This window comes from Erpetoichthys calabaricus, chromosome 2 (genome assembly GCF_900747795.2).
Source record: "Erpetoichthys calabaricus chromosome 2, fErpCal1.3, whole genome shotgun sequence".
Lineage (NCBI taxonomy): Eukaryota > Metazoa > Chordata > Cladistia > Polypteriformes > Polypteridae > Erpetoichthys > Erpetoichthys calabaricus.
The window spans coordinates 160068376-160088087 of NC_041395.2; the positions used below are offsets into that span (position 1 = coordinate 160068376).

Sequence of the window (19712 nt, forward strand, 5' to 3'; positions counted from 1 at the left end):
CTATTTTTGCCATACCAAAGACCCTCAATGTCTGGACACTATTCAAGGAGAAGATGTAGATAGAGGTAGTGCACTGCTTCAAGGACTTAGGATTCCACATCAATGTCAGGTTGGACTGGTATCATAAAACAGAGGAACTATAAAAGGCAGGGCAAGCTATTTTTATCTATTTTACTTATACAGCTTCTGTAAAAAGCCAAATTTCTCACTGGGGACAAAAAGTTCTATCTAACGATTTAGACAAGACGACATTATGAATGTAAATTTATTATCCTAGAACTCATTACACATGTACAGTTAGGTGCATAAGTATTTGGACAGTGACACAATTTTCATAATTTGGCACTATACACCACAATGGATTTGAAATGAAGAAATAATTACATGATTTAAGTGTAGGCTTTCAGCATTAATTCAAAGGTTTTAACAGAAATATCACATGAGCCATTTAGGAACAGCAGCAATTTTTATATATGGTCCCCTAGTGCTGGGCGGTATACTGGTTCATACCGAAAAACCGTTTTTTATTTTTGTTATGATATGGATTTTTCTTATACCGCAACACCGGTTTAAATTGCCTAAACGATGTTCGGAACGTGGCGTAGCGGGAAACTGTTCAAGTGGGGACTTTTTTCACTGCTACACCGCTAAATAGGTGTGGTAGTATAGGTATTGCGTGGTGAAAATGGGCAGAGAGCATTCCGAAAGTGAAGCTGTTTCACTGACGATAAAGTTGAACATGATGACACAGAAGAACTTTTGCTGAAAAAAAGGAGTCACGTCTGTTGCCTGGAGATGCTTTGGTTTTAAAAGGTCAGATGTGGACCATTATGTTCAAATGTGTAAATACTGTTTCTATACTACTGGATAATACTTCAAGCCAAGTTGTACTTGTTTTATTTGTTTTCAATACAGTGTAATGTACCTGGGTACTGTGTAATAGTGTGACGACATGTTGGACTTTATTCTCGTACTTTGTCATTAAAGTAGAACATCGTAAACTAAACTTCATCGTAAAATGAATATTTAATTTACTAGATTTTCTCAAACCCCCGTCATAAGTTATATAGCACATTAAATGCTTTGTGTTAAGTGTTCCCCAAGCCATGTTAAATCGGTACGTGGCTTCTTAAACTGACTTCCCCTTGTACTGAGGAGGCACCTGCAGCGATCGCCGCACAGAATACATTCACTTCATGATATTCCTGCTCTCAGAACATATGAATGCTAAGATAAAATACTTGATATTACTTTCATGATGAAATGCATTTAAGCATGTATTGATCAGTGTGGGGCATGGCGGCGTGGAGGTTGCACTGCTGCCTCGCAGCAAGGGTGTCTCGCGTGTATCCTGCCTTGAATTTGCATGTTTTTCTGGTGGGTTTACTCGTGCTTCAGTTTCCTTTCAAAGTCATGTAGGATGTGGGGTTTTGTTATGCTATATTGACCCTGCTAGTGTATGTTTTGCTCATATTCACCCTGCGATGTGCTGGCGACTCGTTCAGGATTTTCTCCTGCCTTGCACACAATGTTTGCTGGGATGGGCGCAACCCTGAATAGATGGCATAATTAAACATGTATAACGAAGATATTTTTAAAGTTCTGAACACTCCGTCAGCTAAGTTTATAACTAGTTTTAATTTCACAAAGACATTTATCGTGTGGTGACTGGTATGTGGAGAAAGAAAAAGGAAGGATAGGAATTGGGTTTTGGTACGTCAGGCAGACAGCACGCGTGCAATAAAGAAAGCCTGCTCAAAAGAACATCCCTTTGAATTCTGTGTTTGTGTCTCCGACCACCAGATCACAAACCCAACATTTACACAATATTTAAGTTAATCCTTGCGATACCCATTCATACATTCAGTTTTTTGGAGCCTCGTCACACCTGCCATAAAGTTCTCTACACTGAACTAAGACCTGGGGACCCCTTACTGCGAGGGAGCAGCACTACTGCCTCACTACCGTGCTTGTTTAATACCTGCTTTAATGCATTTCACCATGAAAATGATATCATGTATTTATCTTAGCATTCTAAATTTTTAGAGAGCAGGCATATCATGAAGTGAATGGATTCTGTGCGGTGATTGCTGCCTCCTCTTAGTGCGGTGGAAGTCAGTTTAAGAAGCGTAGTGATTAACAACTGGGTCGGGGAAACACTTAACACAAAGCATTTAATGTGCTGCATTAACTTATGACGGGGTTTGAGAAAAACTAATAAATTAAACATTGATTTTAGGATGAAGTTTAGTTTACGACATTCTACTTTAATTATAAAATAAACTATGAGAATAAAGTGGAAATGTCGACTTTAATCTCGACATACAGTGGTGTGAAAAACTATTTGCCCCCTTCCTGATTTCTTATTCTTTTGCATGTTTGTCACACAAAATGTTTCTGATCATCAAACACATTTAACCATTAGTCAAATATAACACAAGTAAACACAAAATGCAGTTTGTAAATGGTGGTTTTTATTATTTAGGGAGAAAAAAAAAATCCAAACCTACATGGCCCTGTGTGAAAAAGTAATTGCCCCCTGAACCTAATAACTGGTTGGGCCACCCTTAGCAGCAATAACTGCAATCAAGCGTTTGTGATAATTTGCAATGAGTCTTTTACAGCGCTCTGGAGGAATTTTGGCCCACTCATCTTTGCAAAATTGTTGTAATTCAGCTTTATTTGAGGGTTTTCTAGCATGAACCGCCTTTTTAAGGTCATGCCATAGCATCTCAATTGGATTCAGGTCAGGACTTTGACTAGGCCACTCCAAAGTCTTCATTTTGTTTTTCTTCAGCCATTCAGAGGTGGATTTGCTGGTGTGTTTTGGGTCATTGTCCTGTTGCAGCACCCAAGATCGCTTCAGCTTGAGTTGACGAACAGATGGCCGGACATTCTCCTTCAGGATTTTTTGGTAGACAGTAGAATTCATGGTTCCATCTATCACAGCAAGCCTTCCAGGTCCTGAAGCAGCAAAACAACCCCAGGACCATCACACTACCACCACCATATTTTACTGTTGGTATGATGTTCTTTTTCTGAAATGCTGTGTTCCTTTTACGCCAGATGTAACGGGACATTTGCCTTCCAAAAAGTTCAACTTTTGACTCATCAGTCCACAAGGTATTTTCCCAAAAGTCTTGGCAATCATTGAGATGTTTCTTAGCAAAATTGAGACGAGCCCTAATGTTCTTTTTGCTTAACAGTGGTTTGCGTCTTGGAAATCTGCCATGCAGGCCGTTTTTGCCCAGTCTCTTTCTTATGGTGGAGTCGTGAACACTGACCTTAATTGAGGCAAGTGAGGCCTGCAGTTCTTTAGACGTTGTCCTGGGGTCTTTTGTGACCTCTCGGATGAGTCGTCTCTGCGCTCTTGGGGTAATTTTGGTCGGCCGGCCACTCCTGGGAAGGTTCACCACTGTTCCATGTTTTTGCCATTTGTGGATAATGGCTCTCACTGTGGTTCGCTGGAGTACCAAAGCTTTAGAAATGGCTTTATAACCTTTACCAGACTGATAGATCTCAATTACTTCTGTTCTCATTTGTTCCTGAATTTCTTTGGATCTTGGCATGATGTCTAGCTTTTGAGGTGCTTTTGGTCTACTTCTCTGTGTCAGGCAGCTCCTATTTAAGTGATTTCTTGATTGAAACAGGTGTGGCAGTAATCAGGCCTGGGGGTGGCTACGGAAATTGAACTCAGGTGTGATACACCACAGTTAGGTTATTTTTTAACAAGGGGCAATTACTTTTTCACACAGGGCCATGTAGGTTTGGATTTTTTTTCTCCCTAAATAATAAACACCATCATTTAAAAACTGCATTTTGTGTTTACTTGTGTTATATTTGACTAATGGTTAAATGTGTTTGATGATCAGAAACATTTTGTGTGACAAACATGCAAAAGAATAAGAAATCAGGAAGGGGGCAAATAGTTTTTCACACCACTGTAAGCGTTAAAATTTAAATGGAAATGTCGAGAATAAAGTCAGCATGTCGACTTAATTCTCGACATATACCAGTAGTTTGTTTTTTTCTTCCCTGTGTCCTTTTTTTTTTTCTTCACCGTGGCCCTAATGCACTTCCATAGGGCTATACCACAAATAGCATTATACAGTAAATGCAAGTTGCAGTTTTATTATTTATGTATTTAGCTTAGCATGAAGCAAGGTGCATATTAATGCAGTTTGCCTAAATGATGGTACAGTTGGTAAGGATGTCATCACCAAGTTGCACTTGTTTTATTTTATTTTAATTTGGTGAATACTGTGTAATGTCCCACCAAAATTGTTTTGATGTGTTTATTCTGAAAACAAACCCGAAGACGATACCAGAGACACTTTAAAACATGTTGATGTCAATTTACCTCAATATAAAAGTGAGGTCAGTTTGCTCAAAATTGTCCGAGACAATTGCTTTTGCGCTTGTACTGCACATCCGTCTCTCTTTGCATGAACCAACAGTAGTCACCCATTATGCTCGGAGTAAATTTTCCCTAATATCGGTTTTCCATCACCTTTGTATCTTGATGAAATGCTTCCCCATGCTCATCTCTGATATTGCTTAGATTTGGTGGAAAAAAGTTGACAGAATGTAAAAAATGCGTCTTCACTGACATTCTAGCTCCCGTAAGCTGATACGCTTTCAGCATATTCTCCACAAGCTCAGGATAATTCTCTGCTCTGTGACTGTCAAGAAAATTCTGGACAACCTGCATGAATGAGGGTGCTGATTCAGTGGGCTTCAGTTTCCTTTTGAACACATCGTCAAGAATCAGTTCACGGAATTCACGGCCAACAAAAACACCTTAATTTTAGCTTCACTTTTCTCGAGACCAAACTTATTTCTTAAATGCTGAAACGCATCGCCTTTACTGTCCAGTCACCCTAGTTGTCTAAGACCTGGAACATCATAACTAAAATATGGGATGTGCTGGACAAAAACAGTTTTCAGATTTGTAGTCAGTAAGTGAAATTTGTTAAAGTACAGGTGAAAAAATCCCAGTAGCAAAATGCTTGTTGACCAGTGTTATTTCATTAACTATTAAGCAGGTAGAAGGTCTGGAGTTGATTCCAAGTGTGGAATTTGCTTTTGGATGCTGTCCCAGTTAACTCCCAATCTGAGGTCAAAAGAGCTGTTCAAGCAAGTAAAAATAGGCCATCATTGGGCACAGAAAACAATGCCAGACCATCCAAGAGATAGCAGAAACACCAGGGGCCTCATGTATAACGCCGTGCGTAGAACTCGCACTATAACATGGCGTAAGCACAAAAGCGGGAATGTGCGTACGCACAGAAAAATCCAGATGCAGGAATCTATACGTACGCAAACTTTCATGTTCTTCCACTACATAAATCCCGATCAGCGTGAAAAGTAACGTACGTACATGCGCCTTCTGTCCTGCCCCAACTCCTCCCAGAATTACGCCTCTTTGAATATGCAAATCAATATAAATAGCCTTCTGTGAAAAGACAATAGGAAAAGCACGGGGGGAAATATAAGGATTTCAGCGAATACCAAGTGGAGGCAAAGGAAAAACGTATTATTTGTTGGTTTAAACAGTGGTATAATCAACAAAAGGAAGTTGATCGAGTGACAGAGTGTCGGAGAAACTCGAAGGCTCAAGTTCACAAAGTCGCACAGTGCCCGAAATAAAAAAGAAATCGCATATCAAAGTCGCCGTGAAAAGGCGAGTCGTAGCCCACCGTCTGAGTGTCATATGAAAGTTTATTAGGGTACAGACAAAAAAAATAGGCACACAGTGGGAAAAAGGAACGAAATGTCAACTTTAATCTCGAAATTTCCACTTTAATCACGTAGTGTATTTTGCCATTAAAGTAGAACATCATAAACTTCATCTTAAAATCGTTTAATTTACTAGTTTCTCAAATCCCATTGTAAGTAAAGTGGCACATTAAATGCTATGTTCTGTATTTGATCTTCTATGTGCTCTACATGTGTGAATCACTACCTGCTTCTTAAACGGGCTTTCTCTTTCTCCGAAAGGACACATAATCCATTACATTCATGATATTACAGGTCTCTGAATAATTAAAATACTGAGATGTATACGTGATATCTTTTTCATGATGACAGGAATGAAAGCATGTTATTAAACATGGGAACACGGTGGCGCAGTGCTTGTTCATATCTCACGCAAGAGGCTTGCAGCGCCATGCGCGACCTTCGATGAAATAATTTATTACAGAAGTACCGTCTCTTTCAAACGTACTAACCTCCAATTCCTGTCCTTACTTTTCTTTCTCCAAAAACCCAATCGCCACACAATCAGCTATATAGACGTGAAGCCATCTGTAAGCTTAAAACGCCGATTCTTCAAAACTTTTAAGGAACACTGAAATATCTTCGTAGTACATGTTTAATTATTATATCCGTCTATCCTTCCAGTGTTGCGTCAGCACCAGCAAGAATACAACGCAATGCAGGAACAATCCCTGAACTAGCTAGCGCTGCGGCACTGTGTCCTCACATGTTTAATTATTAACAATAAAGATTATTTAAATGAAGTTAAAGTTTTATCTGTATAATATAATCAACATATTTTGCTGCATTTCATCTTAAAAATGATATCGTCATCATATGTAAATACGCGCTTCATAAAGTGGAGCAGGTTGTGCAATATTATAACTGTAGTGCAAGTTTACAGTGAGGTGATTGTACTTATAAGTACAAACAGTTCTACAAGGAGCACTTGATGGGACTGATTGAGTGCGTTTATAGTTCTTGGGATGAAACTTTTTCTAAACCGCGAAGTCCGTACAGGGAAGTCTCTGAAGCGTTTTGCCTTAGCTCAGGCAGCATCTGCTTCATGCTGTGTACCGATAACTCTCTTTCCGATCAGCTGCTGCTGTGATTCCCCACTCAGATACAGTGATATAAATACTCCGAGTGGTGCAGTGAGAGTAATATAGAAAAAGATGATCTGCTGTGGCAACCCTTAACGGGAGCAGCTGAAAGAAGAAGAAGATGCAGTGAGAGTTACAACGCTAAAGCAGTTATGGTATTTGGAATACTATGGCTATTCCCTGGACCATTATATTGCTGCAGGTTAATTACAATCAGATGCATTACACTAATAAACAATATGCAGTTAGTTTCAGTGTATTTATAAAGCCGCGTCAGGAATGTGGAGCTAAGAAAGAAAGGGTGACCACACAGGGAGCAGTAGCACTGCTTTGACGCTGGGTGCCGCCAGTCTGCAAAACCAAGCGGAGAAATTGCGTACGCCGAGGTATGAGTTACCGTGGAAATGTGCGTGGCTTTACGCCAAGTTTAGGTTTTATACATCGCGATTTGAGCGTGGAAACATTCGTACGCAACATTTCTGTGCGTACGCACCGTTTATACATGAGGCCCCAGGAGTCGTCAAATCAACCATATACTACATTCTTGAAAAGAAGAAACACACTGGTGAACTCAGCAACTCCAGAAGGCCTGGAAATCATGGAAGACAATTGTGCCAGTTTATCACAGAATTATTTCTTGATGACGAAAAACCTACTCACAATATTCAGTCAAACCACAGGAGGTAGGCCTATTATTGCCAAAGTCTACAGTCAACAGAAGACTTCACCAAAGTAAATACAGAGGGTTATCACAAGGTGCAAAAAACTGGTAATCCTCAAGCATAGGAAGGAAAGATTTGCCAGAAGAAAAAAAAAATAGTCCAGTTTTGGAACAGTTTTCTTTGGCCAAATGAAATAAACATCAAAAAAAAAAAAGTATGAAGAAGAGAAGGAACAGCTCATGACCTGTGGCATACTACATCATCTCTGAAACATGGTGGAGGTAGTGTTATAGCATGGACATCCATGACTGCCAATTGAAAAATTCAAATGACAGCAACATACCAAGAAGAACTGATTCACCTGCGTTTGCATGTCTGCTTATATCCCTTCAGTGATCTCTTTTACGAGTTGCAAAAACCTGCATTAAGTGTTACAGACTCAAATCAAATTAATGTTTTTATTATATAATCTATATATATAATTCACTAAGCCGGAAGACAAGTAGCCACCCATGGAAAGCACACCGGAAGGGGCGTGGATTCACTAAGCCGCCGACAAGTAAGCCGCCCATGGTGCACGCAGAAAAGAACCACGCCCACCAACTCTAAAACCATTGGATTACGATGACAACTCGCACAGCCACGCCCACCAACTCTGACGCGTTGACTGGGGAAAAAACGCCGTCATTTATCTTCGTCTGGGCTACAGTACACATGCACCTCTGAGCCACGTTGACTTTTCGCTTACAACGCACGACTACGTGCACCATAGCAAACTGTTTTACACGTACATACAGCAATTCGTTTCCGCGACTAACATGTGTCTTCTTAGATGGTCCTGCAAGAACACGGAAAACATTTCCCGCCCACCAAAGCAGTGGGGGATGGGTGAGCAGGCTGTCTGGTGCCAGTGCTGACACATTTGCAAAACAAAGATGCTGATGAAGAGGTGTGAGGGAATTTAACACTAGAATTACCAGAGCCTACGAAAAAACTCGCAGATCCGTCCCACCTTAAATCGCTTCTTAAATCCGTTCGCACCTCTCCGCCATCATCTTTTGTCTTCTAAATGTGCAGATAAAGACAAGCTGCAAACAGCCGACTATTCCATCCCCCCACCTATTTCGAACGTGCACGAACTTCTCCTAGCTCATGCCTTGATTGATTATCTGGGAGTGAAGTGGAGTTTTAGAGTGGAAATAATAGATTGTTATCTGGAACACACGCATTTCATGTGTGTTCCGTTTCTACAGTAATCTGTGTAAACACATTTTTAAAACAAACGTTTTTCATATTCTAGTAGTAAATGACAAAATGTAGGCATAAACTATATAATGTATGAAACCTGAAGTCCAAATATCAAAGAAACACTTTCACGAAAGGTACAAATATAACAGAACAAGTGCGCTTTTATTCAAAAATATAACTGCAGAAAAAAAAAAAGCCGCCTTAGTGTGCAACTTTGACACTAATTTACTACGATGGCCCCGTGGCACAACAGTATCAGTTGCTGACTGGGAATCAAAAGGTCATGAGTTCGATCCTACACGACTACCTTTTGAGAAGTGAACTGCTCTTATTTTTACTATTTTAGAATAAAAACATACATTTGATTTCAGTCTGTAACAGCCGGTGTAATTTATGATATTTGTCGCAATGCATGATAACATGGAGTGAATACACCATACGCATCCGCCCACGGCTGCCCTGCTCTGCGCAGATAGGAGTTGATTCTACAATAAAATAAAATAAACATAAAAAGAGTAAAACAATCATCACCCATAAAGCGGATAGTAGACGTGACGTACTATATGTGTACCACATTTCAAGTGTATAGGTGAAACGGTTTGCGAGCTACAGGTCATTTAAAATCCTGGACAGACACACAAATTGCCACGGTAGCAAATTACAGAAGAAGATTTTACTGTTTAATAATTTATATTTATATGAAAAGTGCTTCTTATATATTACTTCATATTCTCATATGATAATGATGTTAATGTTTATATTGATTTCTGTGTTATTAAAACTGCATGTATGTGTGTATATGTATGTATATATATATATATATATATATATATATATACTAGCAAAATACCCACGCTTCGCAGCGGAGAAGTAGTGTGTTAAAGAGGTTATCAAAAAAAAAAGGAAACATTTTAAAAATAGCGTAACATGATTGTCAATGAAAGCCCGTTTCAGTCAGTAAGTCTTATGTGTGTGTTTATGTATGTGTGTATATATATGTAGATGTGTATATGTAGATATGTATATATATGTATATGTATATAAATGTTTTATGTGTGTGTGTATATTTTATATATATTATATATATATATATATAATATATTATATATATAATATATATATATATATATAAAAGACAGCAACAGTTATAACAATGACAACACAATTAACATTGACAATCATGTCACGTTATTTTTAAAATGTTTCCTTTTTTTTTCATAACCTCTTTAACACACTACTTCTCCGCTGCGAAGCGCGGGGTATTTTGCTAGTTTTTACTATTTTAGAATAAAAACATACATTTGATTTCAGTCTGTAACAGCCGGTGTAATTTATGATATTTGTAAAGGTTAGCTTTGTTTTTGGTTGTTTTTTTATTCACTTTTCATTCTCTCAGTCACGTTCAGGATCCTTCCCTACCCCATCGGACACTGCTGTTTTCACATAAAGACGCGCTATAGCTCTGCAGTGTATCACAATACATACGACCGCATGTTTTTTTTCCCCCAATCTTGCCAGTCCCCACTTGTTGCTGTATGCTGTTTCTTTTGTACTCCAGGACATGCAGAGGAAACATAGTAAAGAGCAGTAACTTCAGCGCTATATGCAATCATCAGACACTCCCCATCTGACACTGCTGTTTTCACATAAAAACGCGCTATAGCTCAACCAAGGAGCGCCCTTCCTACATTTACGACATGTGTACTTGTTGCAGTGTACACACCTCTCTGTGCTATGGTTCCTATTACACTGAACAAGCACCTGTAATTTGCCGCTCTATTCATTATCTCAAAACAAATATATGTGACGTTTTGAAGAAATCATTTTATGACGCGAATAGTACAAATCAGAAAACATCGTCGAAGTAATGCAATATTATTTGAAAATGAACTGTGTCAGATTGGGTGTGATTTATACTGGCGCTTTTACTTAGAGTCAGATCAGAAGCAGAATAAGCTGAATACGCTCCTGTTCTGACTCTAAGTAAAAAAGCATGAATTAATCAATAGAAATAACCGCGATCGTCATTTTAAACTTAACGATTTACAGTGCATACCAATTTATAAATTTTATGTCAGTTTGAGGCTACAAAGAAAAAAAAAAAAAAAAACACTTCCTCCCCAGTGAGGAATCGAACTCCGGTCTCTACGCCGTGCTCTGAGTCAGCAAATCTCAGGGTTACGCCACGGAAGGTGTTGTGACATCCTTGAACCTTTTGTGAAAGTGTTTTTTTGATGTTTGGCTAGCAGGCTTCACACATTATATAGTTTATGCCTACATTTTGTAACATTTATTACTAAAATATGAAAAACTTTCTGTTTTAACAATGTGTTTACACAGATTACTGTTGAAACGGAACACACATGAAATGCGTGTGTTCCAAATAACGATCTATTATTTCCACTCTAAAACTCCAGTTCAGGCACTCCCAGATAATCAAACAAGGCATGAGCTGGGAAAACTTAGTGAACGTTTTGCAATGGTGGAGGATGGAATAGCCGGCTTTTTGCTGCTCGTCTTAATCGGCATATTTAGAAGACAAAAGAGAGGTGAGAACGGTTTTAAGGTGGGCCAGATCTACGAGTTTTTTCGTAGACTCTGGTAATTCTAGTGTTAAGATGGCCCATCATTACGAACATTTTCGTAGGTGTTATGTTAGGTAATTTGAGGCTGATGACGGCAGATATTCAATGATAGCCACTGAGGCCAGAAGTTATGTTAACTGTACAGTAGTCTTTTACTAAGAACATTTTCTGTAACTACTTGTCCAAGATATCTCTTAACCCCACTGTGGCGCCCCCTGCTGCCTGGGAATACTACCAATCATTATTACAATACATACCATTTCCCTCCCACCTATTTATAAAACCACAAAGCATAAACAGTCAAAATGAGCAAAACTGCTATAACAAAGCTGTAGTTCACTACCACATATCCAGAATTGAGCAGTTCTGCTTGAAGGTAACTATTTACATAAATACAGTGTACTGTTTCTACTACTTTTATAACATTTAAAGGTTTAAATGATCTGGAGGCTTAGATACTCGCAAAGGATAGTGTCTGCCACTGCTCTCTGTAGGTGAAGTTGGAGGTTCACCAGTTTGAGGAACCATGACTGGAATGACCGAGCCTTGTCCTGCAGGGTTATGCCCTGCATGGACTGTATTATTCTCTAATGTTACTGGTGACATTGTTACCAAAATGGAGGAAGATGTCTCTTCTGGCTGTGTGACCTGTGGAACACTTTCCTTTGCTCGGTTGAGTAGTAACTGGTCTGCACGTTGTTTCCAATCTTCAGCATCCCCAACTTTTACACTGTAGGAGACTGGTTCCAGCTGGGAGGTTATCACTCCAGGTGTCCACTTTTCTCCCCTTCAGTAATCCCGGACCAGCACTAGGTCACCCACATTAAATTGTCTGGATTTAGCGGTTACTGTGCAACCGCTGAATATCTTGAGACTGACTCACTGTAGAAGCCACATTTGGTTTAAGCACATCTAGACATGAACGTAATTTGTGACCCATAAAAAGCATAGCTGGAGATTCCTTTGTTGTAGCATGTGGAGTATTGCGATATGAGAGTAAAAACGTGTCTAGTCTTTGCTGTACTGAAGCAGACACTTTTGATGCCTTCAAAGCTTGTTTGAAAGTTTGCACAAAGCGTTCTGCAAGCCCATTGGTAGCTGGATGATAGGGAGCAGATCGTATATGCTTAATATGGTTGTTTTTCATAAAATGTGCAAATTCTTCAGAAATGAACTGTGGGCCATTGTCACTAACAAGGACTTCAGGTATACCATAGCGACTAAAAAGGGTCCTCATGACATGAACAGTCTTACTAGTTGTGACACTATCCATTAGTTGAACCTCAGGCCACTTTGAGTGGGCATCGACTACTACTAAGTACATATGGCCTTCATAAGGCCCAGCAAAATCAACATGAATTCTCTGCCATGGTCCACTTGGCCATATCCATGAGTGGAGGGGCACAGGACTTGGAAGATTTTGAACACGCTGACATGACTGGCAGTTGTGTACTTGTTGCTCAACCTGGCTGTCAATCCCTGTCCACCAAACATAACTGCGTGCCAAGGACTTCATCCTCACTATGCCTTGGTGGCTGACATGTAGCTCTGACAAAACACGAGGGCGCAATTTAGGGGGCACAATTACTCTGCTCCTCCACATCAGGCATCCTTGTTATATGGTAAGCTCCGTTTGTCTGTTGATGAAAGGCAGTAAATCATCATTATCCCCCAATTGTTTAGGAAAATGACCCAGCAACACCATATCCATTAGTTTAGACAATGTAGGGTCCAATATGGTCTCAGAATTTCCGCACTACTCACCGGTAGTAATTCCATTTGTTTTATGTAAAAAAGGTCAACTGTGTTCTGGCTCTCCTTATGCTTGACTAGTAAGGGCAAATGAGAAAGTCCATCAGCATTGGCATTGAGAGCAGCCTTCTTATATTCTATGGTGTAATTGTGGGCTGCTAATACTAATGCCCACCTCTTCATTCTTGCAGCTGCCATAGACGGTACACCTTTTTCTGGGCTAAAGATTCTTGTCAGTGGACGATGGTCTGTGAAGAGAGTAAATTTCCGTCCATATAGGTACTGATGAAACTTCTTGACCCTAAACACAATCCCAAGGGCTTCTCACTCAATTTGTGCATAGTTCTGTTCAGTCTTACTCAATGTTCTGGATGCAAAAGCGATTGGTTTCTCTTCGCCATTGGGAAAGACATGGGAAATGACAGCTTCCACACCATATGGAGAAGCATCACAAGCCAGGCGGATGCTTAGTTGTGGATCGTAGTGTGTTAGGACATTTTGAGATACCAACTGTTCCTTAGCTTTCTGGAATGCAGATTTATACGCGGATGACCAATGCCAGCGTTTGTCTTTGCAAAGCACCTCATTTAATGGGGTCAAAATGGTTGCAAGATTGGATATGAATTGCCCATAGTAATTGATGAGACCAAGGAAAGATCTCAGTTTAGTTACATTATCGGGGGCTGGAGCCTCTAAAATAGCCCTGACCTTTTCAGGTGAGTTGTGCAGTCCTGCTGCATCAATTTTATGACCTAGGTACTCCAAGGTCTCCTTGAAAAATTCACATTTTTCTTTTTGGACACACAGTCCAAATTCTTTCAATCGATCCAATACTCTATCCAAATTCTGCAGGTGCTCTGCATCATTACAGCCTGTCACCAATATATCGTCCAAATAACAATGCACATTGGAAAGGCCTTGTAACACCTGCTCTATCGCCCATTGGAATATGGAAGGTGCTGAAGCAATCCCAAATGGTAGACGATTATAGCAGAATAACCCCTTTTGGTTATTGATGGTGAGCAGTTTACGTGATTGTTCCTCAACCTTTATCTGTAGGTACGCCTGTGCCAAGTCCAATTTGCTGTAACGCTGTCCCCCAGCAAATGAGGCTAACAAGTCTTCAATGTGTGGAATTGGATAGTGTTCCACACAAATGGCCGGGTTTAAGGTCACTTTAAAATCACCACAAAGCCTCACAGAACCATCTCTCTTTACAACCGGCACCACAGGAGTGGCCCACTCACTATACTGCATAGGTGACAGCACACCTAATTCTATCAGGCGGGACAGCTCAGCCTCTACTTTGGATCGCAGCGCATAAGGCACAACCTGAGCACGACCGAAGTTTGGCGTATGTTGCGGTTTCAAAGAAATGACTGCTTCAATGCCCTTCATTGTTCCCAAATCTTTACTGAAAACAGCAACATGTTTTTGTAGTATGTCCTTCAAGGTAACTTGCTGTACTGACTTGATCTCTTGCCAATTCAATTTAATTCTTCTGAGCCACTCCCTACCAAAAAGGGGTGTATAATTTCCTCTGATAACATATAACGGAAGAACAGCTAACCGTTTCTTCAAAGTGACTTTCACATTAATAACTCCTTCAGGGGATATTGGTTCCCCAGTGTAAGTCTTCAAAACTGCATCAGTTGTCTCTAGAGCCACGTAGCTCAGTAATTTCTTGTATAGTTTTATTGAAATTAATGACACTGCTGCCCCTGTGTCCAACTCCATTTCTACTTCTGTGCCTTCTATTTTAGGTTTCACACTAATGTGTGACTTCTCCCCTTCTTGGATCAGCTTATGTAAGGCTAATTCTGTGTCAGTTTTGTTACCTGACGCTTCACTGGACACCTCCTGCAATAAAACGCGATGTACAGGTCTCTTTTTAGGATAATCCAATCGCTGTTGTGACTTTCCTTTAAACTGCGCCCTCTTCTCTCTCCATATAGATTCCTTCTGTTTTCATACTCGGGCTGCGTGCCATCCCTTCTTACCACAGTTTTGGCAATCCCGATCTTTGTACCAACAATCACTATCACTATGATTAACTCTTCCGCATCTTTTGCATTTCCTTATCTTATCTGAAACCGATAGCTCCTTAACTTTTAAAGATCCGCAAAGCTGCTGCGATTCCCGTGCCAACATCTCCATGGAAATTGTGATTTCGACTGCTTTTTTATAGGTCAACGCTACTTCGGTTAACAGTCGTTTCTGTATCGCTTCATTATTTAGTCCACAAACAAATCGATCACGCAATGCTTCCTCTAAGTAAGCGCCAAATTCACAGTGCTCAGACAGTTTCTTTAAGACAGCAATACATTGTGAAACCAACTCCCCTTCTGCTTGGTTCCTTTTGTGAAAGCGAAACCTTTCTGCTATTACCAAAGGCTTTGGAGAAAAATGCTGCTGTAGCACTGCTTTAATCTGGTCAAAAGTTATGTCCTTTGGTTTCTCCGGTGCTAAAAGACTACGCAGCAAGCTATAAATCATACGTACAATTACACTTAATAGCACTGGCACCAATTTGTCCTCCCCAATATCATTAGCTAATGCAAAGGTTTCGAAAAGCTCAATATATGTGGTCCACTGCTCCACATTTTCATCAAAATTGTCCATGTGCCCCAGCATCACAGCCATATTGCCACAATGTTTTCTTTATATACTGAATAAAAACTCCCGCTGCAGTCACAAACAGATGTACTCACGCACTGGGAATCAACTTTATCCTCATCACCAGTTTGTTATGTTAGGTAATTTGAGGCTGATGACGGTAGATATTCAATGATAGCCACTGAGGCCAGAAGTTATGTTAACTGCACAGTAGTCTTTTACAAAGAACATTTTCTGTAACCACTTGTCCAAGATATCTCTTAACCCCACTGTGGCGCCCCCTGCTGCCTGGGAATACTACCAATCATTACTACAATACAGAACAGTAGGCTTCAGGGAAATTAGTGTTAAAGAGATGACAAAGGTAAAACTAATATACTATACTTTTGCAGTGGCAGTTCACTACAAAATTATAAAAGCCTTGTTTTTCTCTAACAGTTTGTTTTGGCAATGCCTGCTCAGTAAGCATTTTTTAATTCCCATTTGAACAATGTATGATGCTTTATCCAGAAGCAACTGTTAATCATATTTTAGCAAAAATCAGATGCATTTTGGATGGAGCATTCCTTTAACATTAGCAGCAAGGTCTTCATAGTTAATCCAATCAGAACGTCAGTATAAAGTGCAGTTTTCTTTTGAGTCCACAAGATGAAAATTGAAGAAATCTGGCAACGAGTGATTATACACCTCTGCCTAAAACAAAGTCAGGAAGTGCATTTAGAAGTGTAATTGATCATATGGAGTCTGCCGATGTATTTAAAACATTATTTTACATACATGCACTTGCGAACCATAAAGGAGGTAACTGTATTTAGTAGACTAACCAACTGAATTTCTCTCTCTTATCCAAAGAAAAACAGTCACTAGCATCAATTTATCAAGTTAATCAGCTTTTTATCACTAAAACAACAACTGTTGAACTGACGGGCGAGTGTAAAAGTGGGTTAACTATAGTACTTATGTCTTGGCCAACACTATAGCTCCAGAGCATTTCCTCTTCTGGGGCCTCATGCATAACAATGTGAGTAGAATTTGCACTATAACATGACGTAAGCACAAAAGCTAAAATGCGCTTACGCACAAAAAAATCCAAATGCATAAATCTATGCAAACGCCAACTTCCAAGTTCTTCCACTCCATAAATCCCAGTCAGCGTGAAAAGTCTGTCCCGCCCCAACTCCTCCCAGAATTATGCCACTTTGAATATGCAAATCAATATAAATAGCCCTTAAGCTCAGCATTCTGTGAAAAGACAATGGCAAAAGCAAGAGGGAAAATAGAAGAATTTCAGCGAATACCAAGTAGAGGCAAGGAAAAACATACTATTTGTTGGTTTAAACAGTGGTGTAAACAACAAAAGGAAGTTGATCGAGTGACATAGCGTGTCGGAGAAACTTGAAAGCTCACGTTCACAAAGTCGCACAGTACCCAAAATAAAAAAGAAGTTGTCACATATCAAAGTCGCTGTCAAAAGGCGAGTCGTAGCCCACCGTCTGAGTGTCATATGAAAGCTTATTAGGGTACAGAGGAAAACAAAGGCACACAGTGGGGGAAAAAAATTTTCCACTTTAATCACGTAGTTTATTTTGTCATTAAAGTAGAACATCATAAACTTCATCTTAAAATCATTTAATTTACTAGTTTCTCAATCCCATCGTAACTAAAATAGCACATTAAATGCTTTGTTTTGTATTTGATCTTCTATGTGCTCTGTGTGTGTGAATCACTACGTGCTTCCGGGCTTTCTCTTCCACTGACAGGACACAGAATCCATTACATTTGTGATATTACAGCTCTCTGAATAATTAAAATACTGAGATGTATACGTGATATTATTTTCATGATGATAGGAGTTAAAGCATGTTATTAAACATGGGAACACGGTGGCACAGTGATTGTTCATGTCTCATGCAAGATGCTTGCTGCACCATGCGCGACCTTCGATGAAACACTTTATTGTAGCAGTACTGTCTCTTTCAAACATACTAACCTCCAATTACTGTCCTTACTTTTCTTTCTCCAAATACCCAATCGCCACACAATCATCTCTGTAATAGACGTTAAGCCATCTGTAAGCTTAGAATGCCGATTCTTCAAAACTTTTAAGGAACATCGAAATATCTTCATAGTACATGTTTAATTATTCTATCCATCTACCCTTCCAGTGTCGCGTCAGCACCAGCAAGAATACAGCACAAGGCAGGAACAATCCGTGAACAAAGCGCCAGCTCCTCACTAGCGCTGTAGCACAGTGTAGTTAAAGTTTTATCTGTATAATAAACATATTTTGCTGCATTTCATCTTAAAATGATATCGTCATCATATGTAAATACACGCTTTATAAAGTGGCTCAGGTTGTGCAATATTATAACTATCAGAAGTTTACAGTGAGGTGATTTTAATTATAAGTACAAACAGTTCTACAAGGAGCACTTGATGGACTGATTGAGTGCGTTTATAGTTCTTGGGATGAAACTGCTTCTGAACTGCGAGGTCAGTACAGAAAAGGCTCTGAAGCATTTGTCATGAGAGCAGTTCAACATACAGCATGGCTGAGGCAGCGTGTGCTTGATGCTGTATACCGATAATTCTCTTTCTGATCAGCTGCTGTAGATCTGTGATTCACACTCAGATACAGTGATATAAATACTCCAAGTGGTGCAGTGAGAGTAATATGGAGAAAGATGATGTGATGTGGCAACACCTAACGGGAGCAGCTGAAAAAAAAAAAAAGAAGAAGGTGCAGTGAGAGTAACAACGCTAAAGCAATTATGGTACTTAGAATAGTTTGACCATTCTGTGGACCGTTATATTGTTACAGGTTAATTACAATCAGATGCATTAAACTAATAAACAATATGCGGTTAATTTCAGTGTATTTATAAAGCCGCGTCAGGGATGTGGATCTAAAAAAGAAAGGATAACCACACAGGAACAGTAACACTTCTTTGACGCTGGGTGCTGCCAGTCTGCAAAACCGAGCAGAGAACTTGCGTACGGCAGGGTATGAGCTACCGTGGAAATGTGCGTGCCAAGTTTAGGTTTTATACATCGCGATTTGAATGTGGAAACGTTCTTACGCAACATTTTTGTTCATACGCACCGTTTATACATGAGGCCCCTGGTGTTCAAGCATTGAACTAGTGCTGTTGTGGAGTACCATCTGTGTTTTGCTTGGGGAGCAAACATCCATTTTGTTAGTTTTCCTAGTAAAACACTAACAGCAATAAAAGGTAGTTTGACAATATTTAGAGGGACCTTCCACTAAAAATGTAAAAAGGTTGGTCTTGCATTGATGTTCAGTTTGAGCAGGAATGAATAATCAATTAAGAAGATAAAATCAGATATTTTCGTTTTGCACTGACTAGCCAATTAAAATAAATAATTACAGCAGCACTACAGTAGTTGTGAACCAATATATTAGACCAGGTCTAAATAGGCTAAGGAAGCAGACCTTTGACTTGGCTTTTACCTTTTACAGTAATTAGTTTTCCCTGCCAGTCTTTTGCAAATTTATACTTTAAAACAGAATCAAATAGTAATATGTAAATGTGTATACAATTGGGGACTTAGAAAACTGGAACACCTTATACAGTATAAGAGAACAGACTATGTAAGAAATCTGCTCTGTTCTCTATAATCAACCAATATATTTAAAACATATAACCCTCATTGTCAGGTAAAATTAAGCAGAAAACAAACAAGTTTGATTTCCACAAAAGAGGAACAGAGTGTTAAATTAAATATATGTAATGTAATTTGTCAAAACATTATTTTAGGATGATGACAGCAGATGCCAAATAAATATAAAGGTAAAATTCCAATATCTTTACAGCGAAATTTTCATTACAACAAAGTATTTTTATGGTCCCGACAGTTTCCCCAATTGACACGAGTCTATAGAAATCTTGTTACTACAAAGTGCATTCAGCAGACACTTTCACTACAACAAAGTGACCTTGAAATGCTTGAATGAATCATCCACAGAG

General features: G+C 39.4%; 1 protein-coding gene and 1 pseudogene across 3 annotated transcripts in view; both read right to left on the reverse strand.

Annotated features, from left to right (window-relative positions):
• nck1a (NCK adaptor protein 1a) overlaps positions 1-19712 on the reverse strand; it is a 222688-nt gene that overhangs the window by 136336 nt on the left and 66640 nt on the right. The gene's annotated exons all lie outside the window — the stretch shown is intronic.
• LOC114645453 (uncharacterized protein K02A2.6-like) lies at positions 11966-15750 on the reverse strand (annotated as a pseudogene).